This window comes from Oryzias latipes, chromosome 17 (genome assembly GCF_053564925.1).
Source record: "Oryzias latipes strain Hd-rR chromosome 17, Olatipes_Hd-rR_3.1".
NCBI lineage: Eukaryota > Metazoa > Chordata > Actinopteri > Beloniformes > Adrianichthyidae > Oryzias > Oryzias latipes.
The window spans coordinates 18073794-18084604 of NC_136253.1; the positions used below are offsets into that span (position 1 = coordinate 18073794).

Below are 10811 nucleotides of genomic sequence, written 5' to 3' on the forward strand. Positions count from 1 at the left end.
AGAAAGTCAGTCCTATTTCCACTCTATTACATGGTACTTTCAGTAGTAAATGCTGGGTATGTACACGTATTACCTTACATTGTAAAAACATATTCTGGCCTGATTACTTCTTGTAACATGAGGCAAGTTTAAAGAGAAACAAGACAGCAGTGAAAACAACAATCTTTAATACGATACATGTCTGCAGCATACAAAGAGTCATCACAATAAAAAATTTTAAGTACAAAACAGTACAAAGGAGCATTCCAAAAAACACATTATTGGCCTTAGGGTCGTGCTTTTTGTCCATCAAAATTCCTTCAGCAGAGTTTGGTAACAGTGCAGGACTTCTTCAGGGGTTGTAACTGCAAGAAAAATCACAATACAAGCTCAAATGAACATAAAAAGCATAAAGACTTTGATTAAATAAAAAATACATTTTACTTATTTAATCATTTCTATAATGAGTTTGATAAATCTCTGTGAATTCTTTATCACTTTGACTGTAATGCTTGAAATTAATCAATTATCCTCATTTAAAAACATGATAATAAATTATTCAAAACTTAACTTTTTTTTAAAATATTGTTCTAAACATGAACATGTTTTAATATATAATGTCAGGAAAATATGTAAAACAACAAAGCTAACCGATTGTGTGTTTTTGTTAAGTAGGTCGGGGCGAGTAAAGTTGCAAATTCCCAGCGCACTTGAATGCAGCACAACTACCCCCAAACAGTGTTGCCAGATTGGGCGGTTTTCCGCCCAATTGGGCGGTTTTTGTTCTAAATTTGCGGGTAAAAATAGCTTTGGGCGGGTATGCATAATTTGGGCGGTTTTAGGGTCTGTTCGGCGGGTTTTTTCCACTCATGAATACATAATAACGGACTACTTTAGGCTGGGTGGCTGTTGAAGTCCTATGTTCTGAAGCTCCATGAACGCACCAGGCAGAGACGCTTAATGGGTTCTGTCATCTAACCTGTTGTTGGGGGTTTGCCGCCCCGCCCCTCCTCTTAGAAGTTGCGTTCTTTAAAGCTGACACCGCGGTCGCGTGTGGGCGGAGCTACGAGCTAACGTTATAGTCTGATCGCTGCATGTCTGTGTTTATCAGTGCATGGTAGACACGGAGAAAGTGGAGAGATCAGGTTTAATATGTTGGAGAGTTCTACTTGGTAATCATGTTTCCATGTTTGAGTTCATGAGATCGTCCCAGAAAGTCTCTGCTTCAACTCCCGCAGGGAAAGCTGCGTGTGAATCTGACGCCCGTGTTTCCATCTCTCTGACAGTTTGAAGCCAAAGCCCCTCCCCCGCCCCTCTACCTGCTTTTCCTCTCTACCTGTTCACCTGTTCATATCCTCTGCAGCTGAGAGTTGTTTTCCCCCGCGCTCCTCAGTGTGTCCAACACAGAGAGCGCTAAATACTGTCATCATAGCAGCAGGTTGACACGGTAGTAGTCGGGGCGCTTTGGCGCAAGCGCAGCACAAGGATGGAAGAGGTTATAGGTTATAGCGGGTTAAGAGAATGAATGGAAGAAGGCCGGTCCGCTGAAGAAATATTCAATACTGTACTCCTTTTATTAATAGTCTGAACTATCTTTGATTTTGAGAAATGTTTTATTTTGAAAAATCACAGCATCGGGTACTTAATCAGTCCAGGGGGGTATTCCAGGAAGCATGTTTAAACTAGCCTGACTTTAAGCCTGAACTCTGGCTGAAATCCGCCTGAACTCACTTACTCTGGGTATGTCGGTTCCGAAAGACCGGGTATGAGTTGGCGTAATTGCGCTCAACTTGGTAACCCTGGGTTAATGCTTGTGCACGGAAGGTACATAAAGACATTCTCAATAGATCGCCGATTTCCGGAGTCACCATGGAAACGCGTGGAGAACCAAAGAGAGCGCAATACTTTAGTGAGACGGAGTCTGAGATTTTAATGACGGCGTATGAAGATTATACGTCCATCAAAAAAGTAACACGGCTGCATCATCAAAAGAAAGAGTTTCTGCTTGTAGTAGAAGAACAGACAAAGTAAACGCACGAGTTTCTGACCTTATTTCCATTTTCCTTGTGACGCATATATATATAACTTATCCAATTTTGCCACCTTAAATGAAATACTTCTATTGGTAACAAATAATTGAGTTAAATTTAATCAACCTAATTTCTTACGTTTATAAAACTCAATAATTGTTTATACAACTCAAATTTATGTATTTATCCAACTAAATGTCATATTACTCCAATTCAATTAATATTTTTTCCATCTTAATTAATTATATTTCTTGATCTCTCATATGTCTAAGTATGAGCCGGCAGATATACTAATTTTTTGAACAATAAAAAGGACGGGGAAAAAATTGCTCGTTGCACTCAAATTCATTAAAGAATTTTCCGTCTTTATCATTACCTTATAGATTAGTAGGGGTACTATATAAACTCATTATCCTCTCCTTCACTCTTACTCATGGTGCAGAGACATAAGCACAGTAGGACAAGATAACTCAGCAAAACATGGCAAAACACAGTAAAACAGCTAAACAAATAAAAAAATTTGGTCAAAAAGCCACACTTAAACCAAAATCCCTCCAGACAGGCAAAGGTAATGGTATCCCACAATCCCTTGCGGTGCCGATCTAACAGCAGCACCAAAGTTACACCTACTTAATTGAATTAATTTGAATGAAAGTAAAATAACTGTCTGATAAATACGTGTTATTTTTAAACTGACTTAACAAACAAATAATTTATCTTAACTGAAGCAAATAACTAAGTTAGATCAAAGTAAAAAAGTTTATTTTTCCAACATCCATATGTGGTCTTATCACCCTCTCACGGTGGAGAAAGTATTATCTGAGCTTCTTCATCCACTAAATCATCTTCAAATGGACACGCCATGCTGCTTCACTTCTCTGTAAACAAACTAACCTTCAACTAAACCTGCTCCCGACCAGGTTATGTTCAGAGCATGAGTTGCTATGGCAACTTGACCTACCCTGAAACATACCTCAATTTCTGGAACCGAAAACTGAGGTTATCAACTTCCTTAGCCTCAAATTTACCGTGGGAGCTAGCATAACCTGCTTCCTGGAATACCCCCCAGTAGGGGGAAAAAATCTACAAAAGCTGTATATTTATCTTATTTTTGCCCCCCCCCCCTCCCCCCCTCCCCCCGTTGGGCGGGTTTTGCGGGGTCTGGCGGTTTTTAGATAACTTTTGGGCTGGAAAACTGTGACTCTATCTGGCAACACTGCCCCCAAAGTGAACGTGCATTAATCCGGAGAGCCTCGAGGCGCGCGCAACAGTTTGAATTTCTCTTCATCTGGCAGGTAAGCCAGTGTTTTTGTTTTTTTAAACATTGGATAAATTACATGTAAATATTTAAACTGATCAAACTTTATAAAGAAGCTAACCTCGTGATTTCAAGCCGGTATCTCTGTGTTTGAAAAGTGACGTAAGAGCACGTCTGCTACTTTACTGCAATAATTTAGTTATTATTGTAACCAACTTCCTGGATCTTTTATTTTGGGAGAGGTGTGTCCCTCCCGGGTTACCCTAGAGATCAGGGGGCGTGGCAAGTTCAGAGAGTTTTTGTAAATAGGGGGAGAAGAAGAAGAATAAAGGAGTGGTGAGCGCGTCCACTGAATGGCGGACCTGTTGTCCCGTGTCGTTTGTGACCACGGAGTGAATGATTGTTGAACCTCCCCCATCGCTCGGTTACACTGGTGGCAGCGGTGTTGGCAAGTTACTTAAAGTTTTCTGAACTCCGCTGGTGGCGTCATTCATTCATTCAGCTCCCATCTCCTGCTAACCTAGCTAGTGCAGCTCGAAAAGTTCCCGCCAGTAACATGTGGCGTGGAGACGAGGATCCCTTCAAGCCCAGCATGCACCGATTCGCCGATTCTCCCTTCCGTGATTTCAAAGTGGATCTGCCCGCCCCATTCACCGGCGACGGGAGCCAGGGGTTCCTTGGCTGGGTGAGACAACTGGTGGTTGCAGTCAGAGCCATGGTGGGTGACGGCGGTCGCGGCGACGAGGAGCTGGCCCGAATCCTCCCGACGCGTCTGAGCAAGTCTGCTTTCCTTTTGTGGGACAGCCTTCCCGATGTGATTAAATCTGATTACAATGCCGCCAAAGAGAGACTTGGCGCGGCGTTCGGACAGAGACAATTTATGGATCGCTTCAGAGCCAGCCTGTCTGCTCGGACCCGGGCTCCCGGTGAAACCTTGGAGGTTTACGCGGCTGATGTGCGCCGACTGGTTGCGGAGGCGTTCCCGGAGTACGAGTCAGCGGCGCAGAGAGTGGAAATATTCAGACGCTTCCTCGCGGGTCTGGATCCCGCTCTGAAAGCCAAGTGCCTTGAGCAGGGGGCCACGGACGTGGAAGAAGCCCTGATCATCGCTGAAAGATGCGAGAACGCCAGAGAAGCTCTACAGAGGGACTGTGTGAGTACTCACGGCGGCGCGCACGCGAAGGAGACAGGATTACCTGTGCAATCCGTGTCAGTCACAGACGGTCTTCAGAAAGTTTTGGACAGATTGACGGATGAGATATGCAACATGAGAATGGAAATGAAGGAATTGCACAGTGAAAACAAAAGACTGAGGGAATATGTTTCGGAGAAGAGAGAACAGCGGCCCCGTTTTTCCCCGCGCGGCCGTTGTGCCTGCACTTGTGGAGAAAGGGGGTGTCAAGTGAGAGCACCCTGGGATGGATATCGCGGTCGCTCTCCGGACCGTGAGACTGCGCATTATCAAGGGGACCCCCACCCCGCCGGCCGGCAGCAAGGTTCAAGGGCGGCGTTCAGCCGCAGGCAGTCTGGAGATCGAAGCCCCAGCCCCGGATGGCGTGCTCCACGGGAAGGGGAGCACAGGAACCGCAGTGTGCGTTTCCTACCACCAGGCGGAGGAGCTGACAGCACCCAGCAGGGAAACTACCAGTAGCTGGTGTTGAGGCCCAGACGCCAGCTCCATCTGTCAGGGGCCCCTCCCATCAGGATTTTAACACACATGGGCTTGACTCTGAGTCAAATGAGAATCACCCCACCTCTTACATTAGAGGGGTGGTTGAGAATACAGAGGTCTCTATTTTAGTTGACTCAGGTGCCTCTGTGTCATTGATTAGCGCCGACTTTCGAATGTCTGTTCCTGCCCTACGGAGCCGACCCCTCAGGAAGAACTATGTTGAATCACGCGCAGTAAACGGACAGATGCTGGACACCTTAGGCACCATCACAGTGAGTTTTCGCTTAGGCCCCACCTGTTGGCAGCACACCTTCTTTGTACTGCGCGAGTCCACACAGGCCGTGTTGCTGGGTTTGGATTTCTTGACTAAAAACCATGCATTGCTAGATCTGGGCCGTGGGGTGCTCCAATTATGGGATGTCAGCGTTCCCCTGCTGCGAGGGGGAGAATTAGCTCCTATATGTTGCAATGTGTCAGTGGCTGAAAGCAGGTCAATTCCACCCCTGAGTGAGGCTTTGGTTCCTGTAACTGTGTCTTTGGTGGCAGGTGCAGACCTGTTGAATCGGGATTTTGAGGGCTATCTTGAGCCTAATGTGCCTGACACAACCGGACTGGTGGTGGCTCATGCGGTGACAACAGTTAGAGACAGAGTCACTGTGGCCCGGGTCCTTAATCCTAAGGGGACAGCAATGGAACTGAAACAGGGTCTACATTTGGGTGAGCTATACCCACTAGATGTAGTTGACGTTACACCATCTCTCTCCTCCCCTGATGTGAACACTATCCAGGTCCGACCCCCAGCCCTGCCTGTCACCCTAGAGGAGTCCCCTATTAGTGAGCAGCAGAAAAGAGAATTGTCTGCGCTACTAGAGAGGTTTTGTACTGTTTTCAGCGCACCTGATAAACCTACAGGCAGGTGCACACTGGTTAAACATCGCATCCAGACAGGCAACCACCCCCCCGTTAAACAACGAGCATACAGGGCTTCTCCAGGTAAACAGCTGGAGATAGAACGTCAGGTGGCTGGGTTGCTGGCAGATGGGCTAGTGGAGGAGAGTTGCAGCCCATGGGCATCTCCAGTGGTACTCGTTAGAAAAAAAGGAGGGCAGTGGAGATTTTGTGTTGATTATCGCCGCCTCAATTCGGTGACAATCAAAGACTCGCACCCTCTACCTCGAGTTGAGGATAGCCTTGACGCTCTGGCTGGTTCGTCCTGGTTTACTACACTGGACTTTTCAAACGGCTACTGGCAGGTTGAGGTGGCCGAGGAGGACAGGGAAAAGACGGCCTTCACGACAGGCAGGGGCCTCTATCAGTGGAGAGCCATGCCCATGGGCCTGACCAATTCACCGGCCACCTTTCAGCGCATGATGGAACTGGTGCTGAGGGGTCTGCCCTGGCACATCTGCATGGTATATCTAGATGACATATTGATTTACAGCCGTACGTTTGAAGACCACCTGCAACACCTGAACGAGGTTCTATCTAGAATACAGGGGGCAGGTCTGAGACTGAACCCCAAGAAATGTCACTTTGCCAGAAACCACGTGGTTTTCCTGGGCCATCTGGTCTCTCAAAATGGCCTCCAGCCGGATCCTCGCAACACAGACAAGGTAAAGAACTGGCCGACGCCTCGCACTCCCTCAGAGGTGAGAGCTTTTGTCGGTTTGTGTTCTTATTACAGGCGGTTTGTCCGAAACTTTTCTGAGTATGCGGCTCCACTGAATAGATTGGCTGGCAAGAATGTTACATTTGACTGGACGCCTGAGTGTGAGGCTGCTTTCACGTATTTGAAACAGGTGCTTACATCTGCACCTGTAGTGACATTACCCAACTTTACATTGCCATTCAAAATCTACACGGATGCATCTAAGAACTCCGTGGGTTCGGTGCTGGCACAGGTAGTGGATGGACTTGAACGAGTGGTAGCCTATGCCAGCCAGGCCCTCACAGCTGCCCAGAAAAGGTGGTCCACCTTTGATAGGGAGCTCTGGGCTGTGGTGTGGGCAGTCCGAGAGTTCAAACATTATGTTGGTCTCTCGGAATTTACTATCGTCACGGACCACCGCCCCCTACTGGGCCTCAGGAAAATGGCACTGGATCATGACCCTTCAGGAAAAAGAGGCAGATGGGTTTTGGAACTAGATCCCTTCAACTGGACCATGGTTCACAAAGATGGTCTCAGTCACAGGAATGCAGACGCATTGTCCCGTCGACCAGTGACTGTGGATCCTGTCATCCATGCACCGGCTCCTACAGGAGTGTTCGCTGCCTGTTTGCAGCAGTCCACTTATTCACTATGTCATAGTAATGCTGAGATGCAGTCACATCAAAAAGAGGATGCAGACATTTGCGCTGTTGTAGCCTGGCTGGAGCGGGGAAAATCCAGACCACCTCGCCGAGTTATGAGGGGCTCCTCTCTCAGCCTACGAAAATTGTGGGCTGAGTTTAACAGCCTATCAGTGGTGGACGGATTGCTGTGTCGGACTGTGACATCTTTTCCCTCGGGTTCCAAACAGGTGCAGGTGGTGGTTCCTTCAGCGCTGGTGCCTGACATTTTGGGTCAACTCCATGGGGGCCCGGTTGCAGCTCACTTCTCTGCTGAGAGGGTCTGGGAACAGGCCAGACAGAGTTATTACTGGCCTGGCATGCTTAAAGACATCAGACAGTGGTGTGAGCAGTGTAGGGCCTGCCAGACACGCAGATCCCTGGTTCCAAAAGCCAAGGCGCCCATGGGAGGGTCTCCAGTCAGTCGTCCATTACAGCGGGTGGCAGCAGATATCCTGGAGCTGCCTCTAACGTCTCGGGGCCACCGGTATGTTTTGGTAGTGGAGGATTACTTCACAAAATTTGTGAATGTGTATGCTCTGCCCAACCAGACTGCAGAGACAGTTGCCCGCTGTCTTTTTGAGGACTATGTGCTGGTGCACGGGGTCCCTGAGGTGCTGCACAGCGACCAGGGTCGGCAGTTTGAAGCAGAGGTGATTCAGAACCTCTGCCGGTTGCTTGGCATTGCTAAGACGCGTACTGCGGCCTACAACCCGAAATCAGATGGCATGGTAGAGCGACATAACCGGACCCTAATTGACCAGCTGGCCAAGATGTTGTTGTCCCATGGGGGAGAATGGGATGACCATTTGAAATCTGTTGCTTTTGCTTACAACACCTCCAAGCACTCCAGCACACGGTTTACTCCCTTTTATCTTATGCACGGGCGTGAAGCCCGGACCCCGGCAGAGGTTCTCATTCCTAGTGGGGTTGGTGGCATTGGGAGTGCAGCCACGCTGCCTTTATACGCGTCGTCTCTTGTGGAGCAGCTGGAGATTGCTTTCAGTGCAGCGAGGGTTAATGCAGCAGAGGCGCAGGAGAAACAGAAACTGTACCATGATGAGAACTCTCACCACAAGGGCTTTACAGAGGGTGCTCTGGTCTGGCTTAATAACCCAACAGAGGGCCGCACAAAACTAGCACCGCACTGGAAAGGTCCCTATCGTGTGGATCAGGTTCTGGCTTCAGGTGCAGAGGCCGCTTTGACATATCGCATTGTCAACCCCCTGGATATGTCTGAGCGGGCCCAGGTTGTTCATCATGACAGGTTAAAACGTTACACTCTTCCCCTGCCTGCTGGTTCCCCAAACGACAGTAGGTCCACTCCACCATCATCCTCTCCTTCGGCGGGTACTTCATTGGACCCCCCAGATAATGGTGATCCACCCCAACAGGGTCAGAGGGACGCGTTTGGGACAGCCCCTGCACACTCCCGCAGTGGCAGAATGGTGCGTGCTCCAACACGTTATCAGGACTTTATTAGGATGTAACGATACAGGGTAATGTCACAGTGAAATTTTTGTTGGTGTTGTGAGGAGACTGTCATATGTTGTTGTGTTTTCCTTCCTTGAAAGATTCTGTTGAATAATATGCTGTTGGTTGGCAGGCAATGTTGTATTATTATTCAGATTTTTTTATTTTTTTCCTCTCCCTCCTGTGGTGGGATATTTGCCGGTGGGTTCTGTAAACTCATGTTGTTCCTGTTTGGATGACTTTTGTTGACGCCATATTGGGTCTCGAATGTTTATTTCTTAATTCATTTATTTTATTTTATTTTTTTTGCAATCCCCGGCCTGTTGCATTTCCTGTAGAAATTGTAGAAATGAGGACATTTCTTTTGAAAGGGTGGACGTATGTAACCAACTTCCTGGATCTTTTATTTTGGGAGAGGTGTGTCCCTCCCGGGTTACCATAGAGATCAGGGGGCGTGGCAAGTTCAGAGAGTTTTTGTAAATAGGGGGAGAAGAAGAAGAATAAAGGAGTGGTGAGCGCGTCCACTGAATGGCGGACCTGTTGTCCCGTGTCGTTTGTGACCACGGAGTGAATGATTGTTGAACCTCCCCCATCGCTCGGTTACATTATTAAAGCAGTTATTTCATGTATAAATTTTCAAAGTTTGTAATGAAAATCTACAAACATTGTTGTTACTTACCAGGAGAGGGGCACCTGTAAAACAAGCACATAGCCTAAGTAATAAAGTCTGTGGTTCTGTGTTCGTTTGAACGCACGTCTTTCTGGGAAAATCAAAGAAAGGCGTTTATTTAAAATAATGATGACGTACTTCCGTCTTTTTACCGCTTTAGATCAGCTATGGTGAAGAAGACATCCCAGACGAATCCGTGAAGCCACAGGAGAGTAAGCTAAAGTAAGTTAAATCCACCAACTGGACATATTATTTACATTAATGAAGAGTTTAACTGCATTTTCCCCATTTTCTTTTCTTTTGCCGTTTTTTATTTTATTTTTATTTACTTGTTTATTTTCAAATATGATAGAGACAACAATACCACCCAACAGTGAATGTAACTGTTTGAAAATTAAAATATATTTTTGTGAGTAACCGTTTTGAATTTGAAATTGCCTAATTATTTCTTTTTTTCCTTTTCTTTTACACTGCCATGTTTTTCATGCTCATGCAAATTGTAGGTGCGAATAATATTTATAAAGAAGAAATACACACAGCAATTGCCAATTAAAACATTACTTTTGTCATTCTTTGTCTAAACAAATTAGATTTTTTTATGGCAATTTTGATTTTCTTTTCTTTGATTTTTTGTTGTTGTTCTTGTTTATGTAACTAAAATATAAAGTTGTGAATAATCTATCATGTTTTTAAATGAGGATAATTGATTAATTTCAAGCATTACAGTCAAAGCGATAAAGAATTCACAGAGATTTATCAAACTCATTATAGAAATGATTAAATAAGTCAAATCTATTTTTTATTTAATCAAAGTCTTTATGATTTTTATGTTCATTTGAGCTTGTATTGTGATTTTTCTTGCAGTTACAACCCCTGAAGAAGTCCTGCACTGTTACCAAACTCTGCTGAAGGAATTTTGATGGACAAAAAGCACGACCCTAAGGCCAATAATGTGTTTTTTGGAATGCTCCTTTGTACTGTTTTGTACTTAAAATTTTTTATTGTGATGACTCTTTGTATGCTGCAGGCATGTATCATATTAAAGATTGTTGTTTTCACTGCTGTCTTGTTTCTCTTTAAACTTGCCTCATGTTACAAGAAGTAATCAGGCCAGAATATGTTTTTACAATGTAGTTACTTTACCTTTACCAACAAGTTAGCATTGTCTCATTTGGTGAGGTCAGAAGACCTAGTGTTTATGTACACTGGACAGGAAGGTAATATGTGTACATACCCAGCATTTACTACTGAAAGTACCATGTAATAGAGTGGAAATAGGGCTGACTTTCTTTTACAGTACAGTTTCATTGTACTTAAGGGGTAAATAACAAGTAATATTCAAGTGTACATACCCGGTATTTAGTAATGAAAGTACCATGTAGTTGAGTGGAAATAGGGCTG

At 45.6% G+C, this 10811-nt stretch overlaps 1 long non-coding RNA gene across 1 annotated transcript; it reads left to right on the top strand.

The window, feature by feature from the left end:
• Positions 1–3231: 3231 nt before the first annotated feature.
• Positions 3232–10385, top strand: LOC144986765 (uncharacterized). Its single transcript, XR_013650620.1, has 3 exons — positions 3232–3304; positions 9571–9632; positions 10275–10385. It is a non-coding gene; the product is annotated as an uncharacterized LOC144986765 (long non-coding RNA).
• Positions 10386–10811: the final 426 nt, after the last annotated feature.